The sequence below is a fragment of the Echeneis naucrates genome, chromosome 5, assembly GCF_900963305.1.
Source record: "Echeneis naucrates chromosome 5, fEcheNa1.1, whole genome shotgun sequence".
NCBI lineage: Eukaryota > Metazoa > Chordata > Actinopteri > Carangiformes > Echeneidae > Echeneis > Echeneis naucrates.
In genome coordinates this window covers 10,075,848-10,098,788 of record NC_042515.1, presented here as the reverse complement: position 1 = coordinate 10,098,788, position 22,941 = coordinate 10,075,848, and the positions used below count along the sequence as shown (strand labels likewise).

Sequence of the window (22,941 nt, the reverse complement as noted above, 5' to 3'; positions counted from 1 at the left end):
CAGACAGTCTGTTGTCATAAAAGTTGTTTCTTTTCCTTAATAAAGAGACAGCAGTTAGTTTTAATGCCAGTCTTATAACCTTGTGATTACAGGGCAGGTGCTGAGAAAGTTTCCTTTGAAATGTATAATTTACAGATTTGAATTATCCAGTTAAAATATAATAGTAACTGCTTTAATTTCTTCATCACTTGTTGGCTAATTTTTGATTAACTTTTCAGTGCCATAAATTTACTGTGTTGGTGCCATGTCATCATTTCCCAACAGTTAAGTTAAGTTAGACCTAAAGACCTAATGAAAACAAAATGCTGAACGATCTCTTTGCCCTGCATGCCTGCAAATATGTCGGAATGCGGGATACCTGCATGGCCAAAGCAAAAGAATGTATAAATGAATATTATTTAATACTCTACACAATAGAATAAGGACTAAGAGTAACACTTTGGTAATTAAACATTTTAACTAGTAACTGTGATTTGATTACATATTTCAGGGAGACTGTAACAAGGATGAAAAAAGAATTACCCCAAAACCAAGAAATAAAATTTGTATTTGCATTCACGTGTGACAAAAATCAACAATATATTGAAACTCACCAAATTCCCGTGTATTTCTTTTTGGCAACGATAGCAATAACAATGACAATTATTATCATAAGTGCTCCTCAAGTGATCCAAACAGAGCTCCGTAGAAGCCTGGACCCCAGCGGAAGAGGTCACATTGTGGGCCATAAAACTGCTTCAGGCTGGACTCAAAGCACCTGAATTAAAGAACCACAAAGTTCATTATATGGATGAGCTCTATAGTCCAACAAATTTAACATTCATCCAACCAAAAAAACATTTCTTTGCCTTACCTACAGATAGGCCCCTTGGAAATGTCATTGAAACATTGTCCATGTTGGTGACAGTAATCTTGGTTTGTTTGGCAGGGTCCAACACACTGCCATTGCCCGTTAATAATTTTTGCAGTGTAATTAGCAAACTGAGAACAATTTCACATACGGATTTCAAGCCTGTAATATCTGTTTGATAGAAGGGGAAAAAAACAAACCAATGCTTATCTTTCTTTCCAAGTACCATAATATAAATATAAAATGTTTGGACAAATGCTAAATGAAGAAACTGTGACTGAACAAAGCATTAACGTGTCAAAGTTGTATGTTTAGGACTGACAAATAGTGCCCTACTGTTAATTGTAGGTGGTTTGGAAGACGAGTCCATTCAACGTCACGCTGCTGTTATTAAAGGCCTGAGAAATCTTTTTTAGGGTGCTTGTGTCATTCAAGATATCAGTCCAACACACCATCAAGCTGAGTGTTGACAAACTCGATCTGTGTTTCATTGTTTTGATAGCTGTACTCTGCCACACTCTCTGCAATGGACACTTCCTTTTCTACAGGGAGGCAAAAGAAAGAAATTACCAGAAGAAAAATCAATCGAGGCCCTTGATTAAAAAAACAAAACAAAACAAAACAAATACATTAATGATTTTCTTTTTCCTTAAACTTACGATAACTTCACAATTTCTACGCTTTTGAAGGACTGTGGGTCTGCTTCTCTGAAGATGGCTTGAAGCTTGGAATACAGAGCAAAAGCAATTAAATCAGAGTTAAAGCAATATATTCTTGCATTTTGGTAATTAACATGAATTATATTAACTAAACAAATGAACCATCTGCAATTATTTCATGATAATTATGATCTTATGATTTCAACACATCAGCAAGTTCTATTAACATACAAAAATAAAAAATAATTACCTGTTGTTTAATGTGTTGATGAATTCTAGTGACTCAGGTGAGCTTAAATCGTTAAAAGCTGGCTGAAAATCCATCTGGATTGCCAAAGTCAAATTTGCTTTGCGAACTGGTATTGCTCCAGTATCTACGAAAAAATATGACAGCATTTAACTGACACTGAAATATTTTTACCCGCACAAAGCAAAAGCATTTGCAGGTCAAAACAAAGGTGAAAAATATCAAAGCCATCACATTGAAATGGGATGCAGATGGAATTATACACATATAAAGCATTGAACTTTATAAGACTTTGAACAATGAAAAATAACTTTTGGAGAACCGCACTGCGGGAATCTTACCTAGATGAGGTTTGGTATTATCTTCTCCAAAAGAGCATTCACCCTCCAAAAATGAACTCATCACAATGGCAGCTACATATTCCAAGTGTTGTGTTGAACATACAAGTACCCGTTGCACATTGGCAGTCGTCATCTGTACACTGAACAGATGGAGACGGTGACGTTACAGTGATGGGAGTTGGTGTGGTTGATGTTTGGGATACGTTGGTTACGATGGATGTCCAAGTCTGTGATGAGAAAGTTGACATGACTGAAGAAGTTTCTTTGAGGCTGGTGACATTGTTTCTTCAGTTGTGGTTCCTTCACTTGTTGATATTGTTACTTCAGTTGTGGTTCCTTCACTTGTTGACACAGTTTCTTTGGTTGTCGGTCCTTCACTTGTTGACATGGTTTCTGTTGTTGTGGTTCCTTCACTTGTTGACATGGTTTCTGTTGTTGTGGTTCCTTCACTTGTTGACATGGTTTCTGTTGTTGTGGTTCCTTCACTTGTTGACATTGTTACTTCAGTTGTGGTTCCTTCACTTGTTGACACAGTTTCTTTGGTTGTCGGTCCTTCACTTGTTGACATGGTTTCTTTGGTTGTGTTCCTTCACTTGGTGACATGGTTTCTTTGGTTGTTGTTGCTTCACTTGTTGACATGGTTTCTGTTGTTGTGGTTCCTTCACTTGTTGACATTGTTTACTTCAGTTGTGGTTCCTTTCACTTGTTGACACAGTTTCTTTGGTTGTCGGTCCTTCACTTGTGACAAGGTATCTGTTGTAATGGCTCCTTCACTGGTGACATTGTTTCTGTTGTGGATATGGTTTCAGTTGTTGTGGTTCTGTCACTTGTTGACATGGTTTCTGTTGTAGTGGCTCCTTCACTTGTTGACATGGTTTCTGTTGTCGTGGTTTCTTCACTTGTTGACATAGTTTCTGTTGTTGTTGTTCCTTCACTTGTTGACATGGTTTCTGTTGTAATGGCTCCTTCACTTGGTGACATTGTTTCTGTTGTGGATATGGTTTCTGTTGTTGTGGTTTCATCACTTGTTGACATGGTTTCTTTGGTTGTGGTTCCTTCACTTGTTGACATGGTTTCTTTGGTTGTTGTTGCTTCACTTGGTGACATGGTTTCTGTTGTTGTGGCTCCTTCACTTGTTGACATTGTTTCTGTTGTGGATATGGTTTCTGTTGTCGTGGTTTCTTCACTTGTTGACATGGTTTCTGTTGTAGTGGTTCTTTCACTTGTTGAAATGATTTCTGTTGTTGTGGCTCCTTCACTTGTTGACATTGTGACTTCAGTTGTGGTTCCTTCACTTGTTGACATGGTTTCTGTTGTAGTGGTTCCTTCATTTGTTGACATGGTTTCTTTGGTTGTTGTTGCTTCACTTGGTGACATGGTTTCTGTTGTTGTGGCTCCTTCACTTGTTGACATTGTTTCTGTTGTGGATATGGTTTCAGTTGTTGTGGTTCTGTCACTTGTTGACATGGTTTCTGTTGTAGTGGCTCCTTCACTTGTTGACATGGTTTCTGTTGTAGTGGCTCCTTCACTTGTTGACATTGTTTCTGTTGTAATGGCTCCTTCACTTGGTGACATTGTTTCTGTTGTCGTGGTTCCTTCACTTGTTGACATTGTGACTTCAGTTGTGGTTCCTTCACTTGTTGACATGGTTTCTGTTGTTGTGGTTCCTTCATTTGTTGACATAGTGTCTGTTGCTGTGGTTCCTTCACTTGTTGACATGGTTTCTGTTGTTGTGGTTCCTTCATTTGTTGACATGGTTTCTATTGTAGTGGTTCCTTCATTTGTTGACATGGTTTCTGCTGTTGTGGTTCCTTCACTTGTTGACATGGTTTCTGTTGTGGTGCCTTCACTTGTTGACATGGTTTCAGCTGTTGTGGTTCCTTCACTTGTTGACATGGTTTCTGTTGTAGTGGTTCCATCACTTGTTGACATGGTTTCTGTTGTAGTGGTTTCTTCACTTGTTGACATAGTTTCTGTTGTTGTTGTTCCTTCACTTGTTGACATGGTTTCAGCTGTTGTCGTGGTTCCTTCACTTGTTGACACAGTTTCTTTGGTTGTCGGTCCTTCACTTGTTGAAATGATTTCTGTTGTGGCTCCTTCACTTGTTGACATTGTTACTTCAGTTGTGGTTCCTTTACTTGTTGACACAGTTTCTTTGGTTGTGGTTCCTTCACTTGTTGACATGGTTTCTGTTGCAGTGGTTCCTTCACTTGGTGACATGGTTTCAGCTTTTGTGGTTCCTTCACTTGTTGACGTGGTTTCTGTTGTTGTGGCTCCTTCACTTGGTGACATTGTTACTTCAGTTGTGGTTCCTTCACTTGGTGACATTGTTTCTGTTGTTGTGATTCCTTCACTTGTTGACATTGGTTCTGTTGTTGTGGCTCCTTCACTTGTTGACATTGTTTCTGTTGTGGATATGGTTTCAGTTGTTGTGGTTCTGTCACTTGTTGACATGGTTTCTGTTGTAGTGGCTCCTTCACTTGTTGACATGGTTTCTGTTGTCGTGGTTTCTTCACTTGTTGACATAGTTTCTGTTGTTGTTGTTCCTTCACTTGTTGACATGGTTTCTGTTGTAATGGCTCCTTCACTTGGTGACATTGTTTCTGTTGTGGATATGGTTTCTGTTGTTGTGGTTTCATCACTTGTTGACATGGTTTCTTTGGTTGTGGCTCCTTCACTTGTTGACATGGTTTCTTTGGTTGTTGTTGCTTCACTTGGTGACATGGTTTCTGTTGTTGTGGCTCCTTCACTTGTTGACATTGTTTCTGTTGTGGATATGGTTTCTGTTGTCGTGGTTTCTTCACTTGTTGACATGGTTTCTGTTGTAGTGGTTCTTTCACTTGTTGAAATGATTTCTGTTGTTGTGGCTCCTTCACTTGTTGACATTGTGACTTCAGTTGTGGTTCCTTCACTTGTTGACATGGTTCTGTTGTAGTGGTTCCTTCATTTGTTGACATGGTTTCTGTTGTTGTGGTTCCTTCACTTGGTGACATGGTTTCTGTTGTTGTGGCTCCTTCACTTGTTGACATTGTTTCTGTTGTGGATATGGTTTCAGTTGTTGTGGTTCTGTCACTTGTTGACATGGTTTCTGTTGTTGTGGCTCCTTCACTTGTTGACATTGTTTCTGTTGTGGATATGGTTTCAGTTGTTGTGGTTCTGTCACTTGTTGACATGGTTTCTGTTGTAGTGGCTCCTTCACTTGTTGACATGGTTTCTGTTGTAATGGCTCCTTCACTTGTTGACATTGTTTCTGTTGTAATGGCTCCTTCACTTGGTGACATTGTTTCTGTTGTCGTGGTTCCTTCACTTGTTGACATTGTGACTTCAGTTGTGGTTCCTTCACTTGTTGACATGGTTTCTGTTGTTGTGGTTCCTTCATTTGTTGACATAGTGTCTGTTGCTGTGGTTCCTTCACTTGTTGACATGGTTTCTGTTGTTGTGGTTCCTTCACTTGTTGACATGGTTTCTATTGTAGTGGTTCCTTCACTTGTTGACATGGTTTCTGCTGTTGTGGTTCCTTTCACTTGTTGACATGGTTTCTGTTGTGGTGCCTTCACTTGTGACATGGTTTCAGCTGTTGTGGTTCCTTCACTTGTTGACATGGTTTCTGTTGTAGTGGTTCCATCCCTTGTTGACATGGTTTCTGTTGTAGTGGTTTCTTCACTTGTTGACATAGTTTCTGTTGTTGTTGTTCCTTCACTGTTGACATGGTTTCAGCTGTTGTCGTGGTTCCTTCACTTGTTGACACAGTTTCTTTGGTTGTCGGTCCTTCACTTGTTGACATGGTTTCTGTTGTAGTGGTTCCTTCACTTGTTGAAATGATTTCTGTTGTGGCTCCTTCACTTGTTGACATTGTTACTTCAGTTGTGGTTCCTTTACTTGTTGACACAGTTTCTTTGGTTGTGGTTCCTTCACTTGTTGACATGGTTTCTGTTGCAGTGGTTCCTTCACTTGGTGACATGGTTTCAGCTTTTGTGGTTCCTTCACTTGTTGACGTGGTTTCTGTTGTGGTTCCTTCACTTGTTGACATGGTTTCAGTTGTGTGGTTCCTTCACTTGTTGACATGGTTTCAGCTGTTGTGGTTCCTTCACTTGTTGACATGGTTTCTGTTGTGGTTCCTTCACTTGTTGACATTGTTTCTGTTGTTGTGGTCCCGTCACTTGTTGACATGGTTTCAGCTGTTGTGGTTCCTTCACTTGTTGACATGGTATCTGTCGTAATGGCTCCTTCACTTGGTGACATTGTTTCTGTTGTGGATGTGGTTTCTGTTGTTGTGGTTTCATCACTTGTTGAGATGGTTTCTGTTGTTGTGGTTCCTTCACTTGGTGACATTGTTTCTTTGGTTGTGGTTCCTTCACTTGTTGACATTGTTTCTGTTGTAGTGGTTCCTTCACTTGTTGACATGGTTTCTGTTGTAGTGGTTCCTTCATTTGTTGACATGGTTTTCTGTTGTAGTGGTTCCTTCACTTGTTGACATGGTTTCTGTTGTTGTGGTTCCTTCACTTGTTGACATGGTTTCTATTGTAGTGGTTCCTTCATTTGTTGACATGGTTTCTGCTGTTGTGGTTCCTTCACTTGTTGACATGGTTTCTGTTGTGGTGCCTTCACTTGTTGACATGGTTTCAGCTGTTGTGGTTCCGTCACTTGTTGACGGTGGTTTCTGTTGTGGTTCCTTCACTTGTTGACATGGTTTCTGTTGTTGTGGTTCCTTCACTTGTTGACATTGTTTCTGTTGTGGATATGGTTTCTGTTGTTGTGGGTTCATCACTTGTTGACATGATTTCTGTTGTTGTGGCTCCTTCACTTGGTGACATGGTTTCTTTGGTTGTTGTTGCTTCACTTGGTGACATGGTTTCTTTGGTTGTGGCTCCTTCACTTGTTGACATGGTTTCTTTGGTTGTGGTTCCTTCACTTGTTGACATGGTTTCTGTTGTTGTGGTTCCTTCACTTGTTGACATTGTTTCTGTTGTGGATATGGTTTCTGTTGTTGTGGTTTCATCACTTGTTGACATGATTTCTGTTGTTGTGGCTCCTTCACTTGGTGACATGGTTTCTTTGGTTGTGGCTCCTTCACTTGTTGACATGGTTTCTGTTGTAGTGGTTCCTTCACTTGGTGACATTGGTTCTGTTGTAGTCGTTCCATCACTTGTTGACATGATTTCTGTTGTTGTGGCTCCTTCACTTGGTGACATGGTTTCTTTGGTTGTTGTTGCTTCACTTGGTGACATGGTTTCTTTGGTTGTGGCTCCTTCACTTGTTGACATGGTTTCTGTTGTTGTGGCTCCTTCACTTGGTGACATTGTTTCTGTTGTGGATATGGTTTCTGTTGTTGTGGTTTCATCACTTGTTGACATGGTTTCTTTGGTTGTGGCTCCTTCACTTGTTGACATTGTTTCTGTTGTTGTGGTTCCTTCACTTGTTGACATGGTTTCTGTTGTTGTGGTTTCATCACTTGTTGACATGGTTTCTTTGGTTGTGGCTCCTTCACTTGTTGACATGGTTTCTGTTGTAGTGGTTCCTTCACTTGTTGAAATGATTTCTGTTGTGGCTCCTTCACTTGTTGACATTGTTACTTCAGTTGTGGTTCCTTTACTTGTTGACACAGTTTCTTTGGTTGTGGTTCCTTCACTTGTTGACATGGTTTCTGTTGCAGTGGTTCCTTCACTTGTTGACGTGGTTTCTGTTGTGGTTCCTTCACCTGTTGACATGGTTTCAGTTGTTGTGGTTCCTTCACTTGTTGACATGGTTTCTGTTGTGGTTCCTTCACTTGTTGATATTGTTTCTGTTGTTGTTGTTCCTTCACTTGTTGACATGGTTTCAGCTGTTGTGGTTCCTTCACTTGTTGACATGGTATCTGTCGTAATGGCTCCTTCACTTGGTGACATTGTTTCTGTTGTGGATATGGTTTCTGTTGTTGTGGTTTCATCACTTGTTGAGATGGTTTCTGTTGTTGTGGCTCCTTCACTTGGTGACATTGTTACTTCAGTTGTGGTTCCTTCACTTGGTGACATTGTTTCTGTTGTAGTGGTTCCTTCACTTGTTGACATGGTTTCTGTTGTTGTGGTTCCTTCACTTGTTGACATTGTTTCTATTGTAGTGGTTCCTTCATTTGTTGACATGGTTTCTGTTGTTGTTGTTCCTTCACTTGTTGACATTGTTTCTGTTGTGGATATGGTTTCTGTTGTTGTGGTTTCATCACTTGTTGACATGGTTTCTGTTGTTGTGGCTCCTTCACTTGTTGACATGGTTTCTGTTGTAGTGGTTCCTTCACTTGTTGACATTGTTTCTGTTGTGGATATGGTTTCTGTTGTTGTGGTTCCTTCACTTGTTGACATGGTTTCTTTGGTTGTTGTTGCTTCACTTGGTGACATGGTTTCTATTGTAGTGGTTCCTTCACTTGTTGATATGGTTTCTGTTGTTGTGGCTCCTTCACTTGGTGAAATTGTTTCTGTTGTCGTGGTTCCTTCATTTGTTGACATGGTTTCTTTGGTTGTGGCTCCTTCACTTGTTGACATGGTTTCTGTTGTAGTGGTTCCTTCACTTGTTGACATGGTTTCTGTTGTTGTGGTTCCTTCACTTGTTGACATGGTTTCTGTTGTTGTGGTTTCATCACTTGTTGACATGGTTTCTTTGGTTGTAGCTCCTTCACTTGGTGACATTGTTACTTCAGTTGTGGTTCCTTCACTTGTTGACATGGTTTCTGTTGTTGTGGCTCCTTCACTTGGTGACATTGTTACTTCAGTTGTGGTTCCTTCACTTGTTGACATGGTTTCTGTTGTTGTGGTTCCTTCACTTGTTGACATTGTTTCTAATGTAGTGGTTCCTTCATTTGTGGACATGGTTTCTGTTGTTGTTGTTCCTTCACTTGTTGACATGGTTTCAGCTGTTGTAATGGCTTCTTCACTTGTTGACATGGTATCTGTTGTAATGGCTCCTTCACTTGGTGACATTGTTTCTGTTGTAGTGGTTCCTTCACTTGTTGACATTGTTTCTAATGTAGTGGTTCCTTCACTTGTTGATGTGGTTTCAGTTGTTGTGGTTCCTTCACTTGTTGACATGGTTCAGCAGTTGTGGTTCCTTCACTTGTTGACATGGTTTCTGTTGTGGTTCCTTCACTTGTTGACATGGTTTCAGTTGTTGTGGTTCCTTCACTTGTTGACATGGTTTCAGCTGTTGTGGTTCCTTCACTTGTTGACATGGTTTCTGTTGTAGTGGTTCCGTCACTTGTTGACATAGTTTCAGTTGTTGTGGTTCCTTCACTTGGTGACATGGTTTCTGTTGTTGTGGTTCCTTCACTTGTTGACATTGTTTCTGTTGTGGATATGGTTTCTGTTGTTGTGGTTCCTTCACTTGTTGACATGGTTTCTTTGGTTGTTGTTGCTTCACTTGGTGACATGGTTTCTATTGTAGTGGTTCCTTCACTTGTTGACATTGTTTCTGTTGTGGATATGGTTTCTGTTGTTGTGGTTTCATCACTTGTTGAAATGGTTTCTTTGGTTGTGGCTCCTTCACTTGTTGACATGGTTTCTTTGGTTGTTGTTGCTTCACTTGGTGACATGGTTTCTGTTGTTGTGGCTCCTTCACTTGTTGACATTGTTTCTGTTGTGGATATGGTTTCAGTTGTTGTGGTTCTGTCACTTGTTGACATGGTTTCTGTTGTAGTGGCTCCTTCACTTGTTGACATGGTTTCTGTTGTCGTGGTTTCTTCACTTGTTGACATAGTTTCTGTTGTAATGGCTCCTTCACTTGGTGACATTGTTTCTGTTGTCGTGGTTCTTTCACTTGTTGAAATGATTTCTGTTGTTGTGGCTCCTTCACTTGTTGACATTGTGACTTCAGTTGTGGTTCCTTCACTTGTTGACATGGTTTCTGTTGTTGTGGTTCCTTCATTTGTTGACATAGTGTCTGTTGTTGTGGTTCCTTCACTTGTTGACATGGTTTCTGTTGTTGTGGTTCCTTCACTTGTTGACATTGTTTCTATTGTAGTGGTTCCTTCATTTGTTGACATGGTTTCTATTGTAGTGGTTCCTTCATTTGTTGACATGGTTTCTGCTGTTGTGGTTCCTTCACTTGTTGACATGGTTTCTGTTGTGGTTGTTCCTTCACTTGTTGACATTGTTTCTGTTGTGGATATGGTTTCTGTTGTTGTGGTTTCATCACTTGTTGACATGATTTCTGTTGTTGTGGCTCCTTCACTTGGTGACATGGTTTCTTTGGTTGTTGTTGCTTCACTTGGTGACATGGTTTCTTTGGTTGTGGCTCCTTCACTTGTTGACATGGTTTCTTTGGTTGTGGTTCCTTCACTTGTTGACATGGTTTCTGTTGTTGTTGTTCCTTCACTTGTTGACATTGTTTCTGTTGTGGATATGGTTTCTGTTGTTGTGGTTTCATCACTTGTTGACATGGTTTCTGTTGTTGTGGCTCCTTCACTTGGTGACATGGTTTCTTTAGTTGTTGTTGCTTCACTTGGTGACATGGTTTCTTTGGTTGTGGCTCCTTCACTTGTTGACATGGTTTCAGTTGTTGTCGTGGTTCCTTCACTTGTTGACACAGTTTCTTTGGTTGTCGGTCCTTCACTTGTTGACATGGTTTCTGTTGTAGTGGTGCCTTCACTTGTTGACATGGTTTCAGCTGTTGTGGTTCCTTCACTTGTTGACATGGTTTCTGTTGTAGTGGTTCCTTCACTTGTTGACATGGTTTCTGTTGTCGTGGTTTCTTCACTTGTTGACATAGTTTCTGTTGTTGTTGTTCCTTCACTTGTTGACATGGTTTCAGCTGTTGTCGTGGTTCCTTCACTTGTTGACACAGTTTCTTTGGTTGTCGGTCCTTCACTTGTTGACATGGTTTCTGTTGTAGTGGTTCCTTCACTTGTTGAAATGATTTCTGTTGTGGCTCCTTCACTTGTTGACATTGTGACTTCAGCTGTGGTTCCTTCACTTGTTGACATTGTTACTTCAGTTGTGGTTCCTTTACTTGTTGACACAGTTTCTTTGGTTGTGGTTCCTTCACTTGTTGACATGGTTTCTGTTGCAGTGGTTCCTTCACTTGGTGACATGGTTTCAGCTGTTGTGGTTCCTTCACTTGTTGACGTGGTTTCTGTTGTGGTTCCTTCACTTGTTGACATGGTTTCAGTTGTTGTGGTTCCTTCACTTGTTGACATGGTTTCAGCTGTTGTGGTTCCTTCACTTGTTGACATGGTTTCTGTTGCAGTGGTTCCTTCACTTGGTGACATGGTTTCAGCTGTTGTGGTTCCTTCACTTGTTGACGTGGTTTCTGTTGTGGTTCCTTCACTTGTTGACATGGTTTCAGTTGTTGTGGTTCCTTCACTTGTTGACATGGTTTCAGCTGTTGTGGTTCCTTCACTTGTTGACATGGTTTCTGTTGTGGTTCCTTCACTTGTTGACATGGTTTCAGTTGTTGTGGTTCCTTCACTTGTTGACATGGTTTCAGCTGTAGTGGTTCCTTCATTTGTTGACATGGTTTCTATTGTAGTGGTTCCTTCACTTGGTGACATGGTTTCTGTTGTTGTGGTTCCTTCACTTGTTGACGTGGTTTCTGTTGTGGTTCCTTCACTTGTTGACATGGTTTCAGTTGTTGTGGTTCCTTCACTTGTTGACATGGTTTCAGCTGTTGTGGTTCCTTCACTTGTTGACATGGTTTCTGTTGCAGTGGTTCCTTCACTTGGTGACATGGTTTCAGCTGTTGTGGTTCCTTCACTTGTTGACGTGGTTTCTGTTGTGGTTCCTTCACTTGTTGACATGGTTTCAGTTGTTGTGGTTCCTTCACTTGTTGACATGGTTTCAGCTGTTGTGGTTCCTTCACTTGTTGACATGGTTTCTGTTGTGGTTCCTTCACTTGTTGACATGGTTTCAGTTGTTGTGGTTCCTTCACTTGTTGACATGGTTTCAGCTGTAGTGGTTCCTTCATTTGTTGACATGGTTTCTATTGTAGTGGTTCCTTCACTTGGTGACATGGTTTCTGTTGTTGTGGTTCCTTCATTTGTTGACATGGTTTCTGCTGTTGTGGTTCCTTCACTTGTTGACATGGTTTCTGTTGTGGTGCCTTCACTTGTTGACATGGTTTCAGCTGTTGTGGTTCCTTCACTTGTTGACGTGGTTTCTGTTGTGGTTCCTTCACTTGTTGACATGGTTTCAGTTGTTGTGGTTCCTTCACTTGTTGACATTGTTTCTGTTGTGGATATGGTTTCTGTTGTTGTGGTTTCATCACTTGTTGACATGATTTCTGTTGTTGTGGCTCCTTCACTTGGTGACATGGTTTCTTTGGTTGTTGTTGCTTCACTTGGTGACATGGTTTCTTTGGTTGTGGCTCCTTCACTTGTTGACATGGTTTCTTTGGTTGTGGTTCCTTCACTTGTTGACATGGTTTCTGTTGTTGTTGTTCCTTCACTTGTTGACATTGTTTCTGTTGTGGATATGGTTTCTGTTGTTGTGGTTTCATCACTTGTTGACATGATTTCTGTTGTTGTGGCTCCTTCACTTGGTGACATGGTTTCTTTGGTTGTGGCTCCTTCACTTGTTGACATGGTTTCTGTTGTAGTGGTTCCTTCACTTGGTGACATTGGTTCTGTTGTAGTCGTTCCATCACTTGTTGACATGATTTCTGTTGTTGTGGCTCCTTCACTTGGTGACATGGTTTCTTTGGTTGTTGTTGCTTCACTTGGTGACATGGTTTCTTTGGTTGTGGCTCCTTCACTTGTTGACATGGTTTCTGTTGTTGTGGCTCCTTCACTTGGTGACATTGTTTCTGTTGTGGATATGGTTTCTGTTGTTGTGGTTTCATCACTTGTTGACATGGTTTCTTTGGTTGTGGCTCCTTCACTTGTTGACATTGTTTCTGTTGTTGTGGTTCCTTCACTTGTTGACATGGTTTCTGTTGTTGTGGTTTCATCACTTGTTGACATGGTTTCTTTGGTTGTGGCTCCTTCACTTGTTGACATGGTTTCTGTTGTAGTGGTTCCTTCACTTGTTGAAATGATTTCTGTTGTGGCTCCTTCACTTGTTGACATTGTTACTTCAGTTGTGGTTCCTTTACTTGTTGACACAGTTTCTTTGGTTGTGGTTCCTTCACTTGTTGACATGGTTTCTGTTGCAGTGGTTCCTTCACTTGGTGACATGGTTTCAGCTTTTGTGGTTCCTTCACTTGTTGACGTGGTTTCTGTTGTGGTTCCTTCACTTGTTGACATGGTTTCAGTTGTTGTGGTTCCTTCACTTGTTGACATGGTTTCTGTTGTGGTTCCTTCACTTGTTGATATTGTTTCTGTTGTTGTTGTTCCTTCACTTGTTGACATGGTTTCAGCTGTTGTGGTTCCTTCACTTGTTGACATGGTATCTGTCGTAATGGCTCCTTCACTTGGTGACATTGTTTCTGTTGTGGATATGGTTTCTGTTGTTGTGGTTTCATCACTTGTTGAGATGGTTTCTGTTGTTGTGGCTCCTTCACTTGGTGACATTGTTACTTCAGTTGTGGTTCCTTCACTTGGTGACATTGGTTCTGTTGTAGTCGTTCCATCACTTGTTGACATGGTTTCTGTTGTAGTGGTTCCTTCATTTGTTGACATGGTTTCTATTGTAGTGGTTCCTTCATTTGTTGACATGGTTTCTGTTGTTGTTGTTCCTTCACTTGTTGACATTGTTTCTGTTGTGGATATGGTTTCTGTTGTTGTGGTTTCATCACTTGTTGACATGGTTTCTTTGGTTGTGGCTCCTTCACTTGTTGACATGGTTTCTGTTGTAGTGGTTCCTTCACTTGTTGACATTGTTTCTGTTGTGGATATGGTTTCTGTTGTTGTGGTTCCTTCACTTGTTGACATGGTTGCTTTGGTTGTTGTTGCTTCACTTGGTGACATGGTTTCTATTGTAGTGGTTCCTTCACTTGTTGATATGGTTTCTGTTGTTGTGGCTCCTTCACTTGGTGAAATTGTTTCTGTTGTCGTGGTTCCTTCATTTGTTGACATGGTTTCTTTGGTTGTGGCTCCTTCACTTGTTGACATGGTTTCTGTTGTAGTGGTTCCTTCACTTGTTGACATGGTTTCTGTTGTTGTGGCTCCTTCACTTGGTGACATTGTTACTTCAGTTGTGGTTCCTTCACTTGGTGACATGGTTTCTGTTGTGGTTCCTTCACTTGTTGACATTGTTTCTATTGTAGTGGTTCCTTTATTTGTTGACATGGTTTCTGTTGTTGTGGTTCCTTCACTTGTTGACATGGTTTCTGTTGTTGTGGTTTCATCACTTGTTGACATGGTTTCTTTGGTTGTAGCTCCTTCACTTGGTGACATTGTTACTTCAGTTGTGGTTCCTTCACTTGTTGACATGGTTTCTGTTGTTGTGGCTCCTTCACTTGGTGACATTGTTACTTCAGTTGTGGTTCCTTCACTTGTTGACATGGTTTCTGTTGTTGTGGTTCCTTCACTTGTTGACATTGTTTCTAATGTAGTGGTTCCTTCATTTGTGGACATGGTTTCTGTTGTTGTTGTTCCTTCACTTGTTGACATGGTTTCAGCTGTTGTAATGGCTTCTTCACTTGTTGACATGGTATCTGTTGTAATGGCTCCTTCACTTGGTGACATTGTTTCTGTTGTAGTGGTTCCTTCACTTGTTGACATTGTTTCTAATGTAGTGGTTCCTTCACTTGTTGATGTGGTTTCAGTTGTTGTGGTTCCTTCACTTGTTGACATGGTTTCAGCTGTTGTGGTTCCTTCACTTGTTGACATGGTTTCTGTTGTGGTTCCTTCACTTGTTGACATGGTTTCAGTTGTTGTGGTTCCTTCACTTGTTGACATGGTTTCAGCTGTTGTGGTTCCTTCACTTGTTGACATGGTTTCTGTTGTAGTGGTTCCGTCACTTGTTGACATAGTTTCAGTTGTTGTGGTTCCTTCACTTGGTGACATGGTTTCTGTTGTAGTGGTTCCTTTACTTGTTGACATTGTTTCTGTTGTGGATATGGTTTCTGTTGTTGTGGTTTCTTCACTTGTTGACATGGTTTCTTTGGTTGTTGTTGCTTCACTTGGTGACATGGTTTCTATTGTAGTGGTTCCTTCACTTGTTGACATTGTTTCTGTTGTGGATATGGTTTCAGTTGTTGTGGTTCTGTCACTTGTTGACATGGTTTCTGTTGTAGTGGCTCCTTCACTTGTTGGCATGGTTTCTGTTGTCGTGGTTTCTTCACTTGTTGACATAGTTTCTGTTGTAATGGCTCCTTCACTTGGTGACATTGTTACTTCAGTTGTGGTTCCTTTACTTGTTGACACAGTTTCTTTGGTTGTGGTTCCTTCACTTGTTGACATGGTTTCTGTTGTGGTTCCTTCACTTGTTGACATGGTTTCAGTTGTTGTGGTTCCTTCACTTGTTGACATGGTTTCAGCTGTTGTGGTTCCTTCACTTGTTGACATGGTTTCTGTTGTGGTTCCTTCACTTGTTGACATGGTTTCAGTTGTTGTGGTTCCTTCACTTGTTGACATGGTTTCAGCTGTTGTGGTTCCTTCACTTGTTGACATGGTTTCTGTTGTAGTGGTTTCATCACTTGTTGACATGATTTCTGTTGTTGTGGCTCCTTCACTTGGTGACATGGTTTCTTTGGTTGTTGTTGCTTCACTTGGTGACATGGTTTCTTTGGTTGTGGCTCCTTCACTTGTTGACATGGTTTCTTTGGTTGTGGTTCCTTCACTTGTTGACATGGTTTCTGTTGTTGTTGTTCCTTCACTTGTTGACATTGTTTCTGTTGTGGATATGGTTTCTGTTGTTGTGGTTTCATCACTTGTTGACATGATTTCTGTTGTTGTGGCTCCTTCACTTGGTGACATGGTTTCTTTAGTTGTTGTTGCTTCACTTGGTGACATGGTTTCTTTGGTTGTGGCTCCTTCACTTGTTGACATGGTTTCAGTTGTTGTCGTGGTTCCTTCACTTGTTGACACAGTTTCTTTGGTTGTCGGTCCTTCACTTGTTGACATGGTTTCTGTTGTAGTGGTTCCTTCACTTGTTGACATGGTTTCAGCTGTTGTGGTTCCTTCACTTGTTGACATGGTTTCTGTTGTAGTGGTTCCATCACTTGTTGACATGGTTTCTGTTGTAGTGGTTTCTTCACTTGTTGACATAGTTTCTGTTGTTGTTGTTCCTTCACTTGTTGACATGGTTTCAGTTGTTGTCGTGGTTCCTTCACTTGTTGACACAGTTTCTTTGGTTGTCGGTCCTTCACTTGTTGACATGGTTTCTGTTGTAGTGGTTCCTTCACTTGTTGAAATGATTTCTGTTGTGGCTCCTTCACTTGTTGACATTGTGACTTCAGCTGTGGTTCCTTCACTTGTTGACATTGTTACTTCAGTTGTGGTTCCTTTACTTGTTGACACAGTTTCTTTGGTTGTGGTTCCTTCACTTGTTGACATGGTTTCTGTTGCAGTGGTTCCTTCACTTGTTGACATGGTTTCAGCTGTTGTGGTTCCTTCACTTGTTGACGTGGTTTCTGTTGTGGTTCCTTCACTTGTTGACATGGTTTCAGTTGTTGTGGTTCCTTCACTTGTTGACATGGTTTCAGCTGTTGTGGTTCCTTCACTTGTTGACATGGTTTCTGTTGTGGTTCCTTCACTTGTTGACATGGTTTCAGTTGTTGTGGTTCCTTCACTTGTTGACATGGTTTCAGCTGTTGTGGTTCCTTCACTTGTTGACATGGTTTCTGTTGTGGTTCCTTCACTTGTTGACATGGTTTCAGTTGTTGTGGTTCCTTCACTTGTTGACATGGTTTCAGCTGTTGTGGTTCCTTCACTTGTTGACATGGTTTCTGTTGTAGTGGTTCCGTCACTTGTTGACATAGTTTCAGTTGTTGTGGTTCCTTCACTTGGTGACATGGTTTCTGTTGTCGTGGTTCCTTCACTTGTTGATATAGTTTCTGTTGTTGTTGTTCCTTCACTTGTTGACATGGTTTCAGCTGTTGTGGTTCCTTCACTTGTTGACATGGTATCTGTCGTAATGGCTCCTTCACTTGGTGACATTGTTTCTGTTGTGGATATGGTTTCTGTTGTTGTGGTTTCATCACTTGTTGAGATGGTTTCTGTTGTTGTGGCTCCTTCACTTGGTGACATTGTTACTTCAGTTGTGGTTCCTTCACTTGGTGACATTGGTTCTGTTGTAGTCGTTCCATCACTTGTTGACATGGTTTCTGTTGTAGTGGTTCCTTCATTTGTTGACATGGTTTCTGTTGTAGTGGTTCCTTCACTTGGTGACATGGTTTCAGCTGTTGTGGTTCCTTCACTTGTTGACATGGTTTCAGCTGTTGTGGTTCCTTCACTTGTTGACATGGTTTCAGTTGTTGTGGTTCTTTCACTTGTTGACATGGTTTCAGCTGTTGTGGTTCCTTCACTTGTTGACATTGTTTCTGTTGTGGATATGGTTTCTGTTGTTGTGGTTTCATCACTTGTTGACATGATTTCTGTTGTTGTGGCTCCTTCACTTGGTGACATGGTTTCTTTGGTTGTTGTTGCTTCACTTGGTGACATGGTTTCTTTGGTTGTGGCTCCTTCACTTGTTGACATGGTTTCTGTTGTTGTTGTTCCTTCACTTGTTGACATTGTTTCTGTTGTGGATATGGTTTCTGTTGTTGTGGTTTCATCACTTGTTGACATGGTTTCTTTGGTTGTGGCTCCTTCACTTGTTGACATGGTTTCTTTGGTTGTGGTTCCTTCACTTGTTGACATGGTTTCTGTTGTTGTTGTTCCTTCACTTGTTGACATTGTTTCTGTTGTGGATATGGTTTCTGTTGTTGTGGTTTCATCACTTGTTGACATGATTTCTGTTGTTGTTGCTTCACTTGGTGACATGGTTTCTTTGGTTGTGGCTCCTTCACTTGTTGACATGGTTTCTTTGGTTGTGGTTCCTTCACTTGTTGACATGGTTTCTGTTGTTGTTGTTCCTTCACTTGTTGACATTGTTTCTGTTGTGGATATGGTTTCTGTTGTTGTGGTTTCATCACTTGTTGACATGATTTCTGTTGTTGTGGCTCCTTCACTTGGTGACATGGTTTCTTTGGTTGTTGTTGCTTCACTTGGTGACATGGTTTCTTTGGTTGTGGCTCCTTCACTTGTTGACATGGTTTCTTTGGTTGTGGTTCCTTCACTTGTTGACATGGTTTCTGTTGTTGTTGTTCCTTCACTTGTTGACATTGTTTCTGTTGTGGATATGGTTTCTGTTGTTGTGGTTTCATCACTTGTTGACATGATATCTGTTGTTGTGGCTCCTTCACTTGGTGACATGGTTTCTTTGGTTGTTGTTGCTTCACTTGGTGACATGGTTTCTTTGGTTGTGGCTCCTTCACTTGTTGACATGGTTTCTGTTGTAGTGGTTCCTTCACTTGGTGACATAGTTACTTCAGTTGTGGTTCCTTCACTTGGTGACATTGGTTCTGTTGTAGTCGTTCCATCACTTGTTGACATGATTTCTGTTGTAGTGGTTCCTTCACTTGGTGACATTGGTTCTGTTGTAGTCGTTCCATCACTTGTTGACATGATTTCTGTTGTGGATATGGTTTCTGTTGTTGTGGTTTCATCACTTGTTGACATGGTTTCTTTGGTTGTGGCTCCTTCACTTGTTGACATGGTTTCTGTTGTAGTGGTTCCTTCACTTGTTGACATTGTTTCTGTTGTGGATATGGTTTCTGTTGTTGTGGTTCCTTCACTTGTTGACATGGTTGCTTTGGTTGATGTTGCTTCACTTGGTGACATGGTTTCTATTGTAGTGGTTCCTTCACTTGTTGATATGGTTTCTGTTGTTGTGGCTCCTTCACTTGGTGAAATTGTTTCTGTTGTCGTGGTTCCTTCATTTGTTGACATGGTTTCTTTGGTTGTGGCTCCTTCACTTGTTGACATGGTTTCTGTTGTAGTGGTTCCTTCACTTGTTGACATGGTTTCTGTTGTTGTGGCTCCTTCACTTGGTGACATTGTTACTTCAGTTGTGGTTCCTTCACTTGGTGACATGGTTTCTGTTGTGGTTCCTTCACTTGTTGACATTGTTTCTATTGTAGTGGTTCCTTTATTTGTTGACATGGTTTCTGTTGTTGTGGTTCCTTCACTTGTTAACATGGTTTCTGTTGTTGTGGTTTCTTCACTTGTTGACATGGTTTCTTTGGTTGTTGTTGCTTCACTTGGTGACATGGTTTCTATTGTAGTGGTTCCTTCACTTGTTGATATGGTTTCTGTTGTTGTGGTTCCTTCATTTGTTGACATGGTTTCTGTTGTTGTGGTTCCTTCACTTGTGGACATGGTTTCTGTTGTTGTGGCTCCTTCACTTGTTGAAATGATTTCTGTTGTGGCTCCTTCACTTGTTGACATTGTTACTTCAGTTGTGGTTCCTTTACTTGTTGACACAGTTTCTTTGGTTGTGGTTCCTTCACTTGTTGACATGGTTTCTGTTGCAGTGGTTCCTTCACTTGGTGACATGGTTTCAGCTGTTGTGGTTCCTTCACTTGTTGACGTGGTTTCTGTTGTGGTTCCTTCACTTGTTGACATGGTTTCAGTTGTTGTGGTTCCTTCACTTGTTGACATGGTTTCAGCTGTTGTGGTTCCTTCACTTGTTGACATGGTTTCTGTTGTGGTTCCTTCACTTGTTGACATGGTTTCAGTTGTTGTGGTTCCTTCACTTGTTGACATGGTTTCAGCTGTTGTGGTTCCTTCACTTGTTGACATGGTTTCTGTTGTGGTTCCTTCACTTGTTGACATGGTTTCAGTTGTTGTGGTTCCTTCACTTGGTGAAATTGTTTCTGTTGTCGTGGTTCCTTCATTTGTTGACATGGTTTCTGTTGTTGTGGTTCCTTCACTTGTGGACATGGTTTCTGTTGTTGTGGCTCCTTCACTTGGTGACATTGTTACTTCAGTTGTGGTTCCTTCACTTGGTGACATGGTTTCTGTTGTGGTTCCTTCACTTGGTGACATTGTTACTTCAGTTGTGGTTCCTTCACTTGGTGACATTGGTTCTGTTGTAGTCGTTCCATCACTTGTTGACATGGTTTCAGCTGTTGTGGTTCCTTCACTTGTTGACATGGTTTCAGCTGTTGTGGTTCCTTCACTTGTTGACATGATTTCTGTTGTTGTGGCTCCTTCACTTGGTGACATGGTTTCTTTGGTTGTTGTTGCTTCACTTGGTGACATGGTTTCTTTGGTTGTGGCTCCTTCACTTGTTGACATGGTTTCTTTGGTTGTGGTTCCTTCACTTGTTGACATGGTTTCTGTTGTTGTTGTTCCTTCACTTGTTGACATTGTTTCTGTTGTGGATATGGTTTCTGTTGTTGTGGTTTCATCACTTGTTGACATGATTTCTGTTGTTGTGGCTCCTTCACTTGGTGACATGGTTTCTTTGGTTGTTGTTGCTTCACTTGGTGACATGGTTTCTTTGGTTGTGGCTCCTTCACTTGTTGACATGGTTTCTGTTGTTGTTGTTCCTTCACTTGTTGACATTGTTTCTGTTGTGGATATGGTTTCTGTTGTTGTGGTTTCATCACTTGTTGACATGGTTTCTTTGGTTGTGGCTCCTTCACTTGTTGACATGGTTTCTGTTGTAGTGGTTCCTTCACTTGGTGACATAGTTACTTCAGTTGTGGTTCCTTCACTTGGTGACATTGGTTCTGTTGTAGTCGTTCCATCACTTGTTGACATGGTTTCTGTTGTAGTGGTTCCATCACTTGGTGATATGGTTTCTATTGTAGTGGTTCCTTCATTTGTTGACATGGTTTCTATTGTAGTGGTTCCTTCACTTGGTGACATGGTTTCAGCTGTTGTGGTTCCTTCACTTGTTGACGTGGTTTCTGTTGTGGTTCCTTCACTTGTTGACATGGTTTCAGTTGTTGTGGTTCCTTCACTTGTTGACATGGTTTCAGCTGTTGTGGTTCCTTCACTTGTTGACATGGTTTCTGTTGTGGTTCCTTCACTTGTTGACATGGTTTCAGTTGTTGTGGTTTCTTCACTTGTTGACATGGTTTCAGCTGTTGTGGTTCCTACACTTGTTGACATGGTTTCTGTTGTAGTGGTTCCGTCACTTGTTGACATAGTTTCAGTTGTTGTGGTTCCTTCACTTGGTGACATGGTTTCTGTTGTCGTGGTTCCTTCACTTGTTGATATATTTTCTGTTGTTGTTGTTCCTTCACTTGTTGACATGGTTTCAGCTGTTGTGGTTCCTTCACTTGTTGACATGGTATCTGTCGTAATGGCTCCTTCACTTGGTGACATTGTTTCTGTTGTGGATATGGTTTCTGTTGTTGTGGTTTCATCACTTGTTGAGATGGTTTCTGTTGTTGTGGCTCCTTCACTTGGTGACATTGTTACTTCAGTTGTGGTTCCTTCACTTGGTGACATTGGTTCTGTTGTAGTCGTTCCATCACTTGTTGACATGGTTTCTGTTGTAGTGGTTCCTTCATTTGTTGACATGGTTTCTATTGTAGTGGTTCCTTCACTTGGTGACATGGTTTCAGCTGTTGTGGTTCCTTCACTTGTTGACGTGATTTCTGTTGTGGTTCCTTCACTTGTTGACATGGTTTCAGTTGTTGTGGTTCCTTCACTTGTTGACATGGTTTCAGCTGTTGTGGTTCCTTCACTTGTTGACATTGTTTCTGTTGTGGATATGGTTTCTGTTGTTGTGGTTTCATCACTTGTTGACATGATTTCTGTTGTTGTGGCTCCTTCACTTGGTGACATGGTTTCTTTGGTTGTTGTTGCTTCACTTGGTGACATGGTTTCTTTGGTTGTGGCTCCTTCACTTGTTGACATGGTTTCTGTTGTAGTGGTTCCTTCACTTGGTGACATGGTTACTTCAGTTGTGGTTCCTTCACTTGGTGACATTGGTTCTGTTGTAGTCGTTCCATCACTTGTTGAAATGGTTTCTTTTGTAGTGGTTCCATCACTTGTTGACATGGTTTCTATTGTAGTGGTTCCTTCATTTGTTGACATGGTTTCTATTGTAGTGGTTCCTTCACTTGGTGACATTGTTTCTGTTGTGGTTCCTTCACTTGTTGACATGGTTTCAGCTGTTGTGGTTCCTTCACTTGTTGACGTGGTTTCTGTTGTGGTTCCTTCACTTGTTGACATGGTTTCAGCTGTTGTGGTTCCTTCACTTGTTGACATGGTTTCTGTTGTGGTTCCTTCACTTGTTGACATGGTTTCAGTTGTTGTGGTTCCTTCACTTGTTGACATGGTTTCAGCTGTTGTGGTTCCTTCACTTGTTGACATTGTGACTTCAGCTGTGGTTCCTTCACTTGTTGACATTGTTACTTCAGTTGTGGTTCCTTTACTTGTTGACACAGTTTCTTTGGTTGTGGTTCCTTCACTTGTTGACATGGTTTCTGTTGCAGTGGTTCCTTCACTTGGTGACATGGTTTCAGCTGTTGTGGTTCCTTCACTTGTTGACGTGGTTTCTGTTGTGGTTCCTTCACTTGTTGACATGGTTTCAGTTGTTGTGGTTCCTTCACTTGTTGACATGGTTTCAGCTGTTGTGGTTCCTTCACTTGTTGACATGGTTTCTGTTGTGGTTCCTTCACTTGTTGACATGGTTTCAGTTGTTGTGGTTCCTTCACTTGTTGACATGGTTTCAGCTGTTGTGGTTCCTTCACTTGTTGACATGGTTTCTGTTGTGGTTCCTTCACTTGTTGACATGGTTTCAGTTGTTGTGGTTCCTTCACTTGTTGACATGGTTTCAGCTGTTGTGGTTCCTTCACTTGTTGACATGGTTTCTGTTGTAGTGGTTCCGTCACTTGTTGACATAGTTTCAGTTGTTGTGGTTCCTTCACTTGGTGACATGGTTTCTGTTGTCGTGGTTCCTTCACTTGTTGATATTGTTTCTGTTGTTGTTGTTCCTT

At 41.1% G+C, this 22,941-nt stretch overlaps 1 pseudogene; it reads right to left on the bottom strand.

Moving 5' to 3' along the window:
- Window positions 1-589: 589 nt before the first annotated feature.
- LOC115044047 (mucin-3B-like) lies at window positions 590-2,345 on the bottom strand (annotated as a pseudogene).
- Window positions 2,346-22,941: the final 20,596 nt, after the last annotated feature.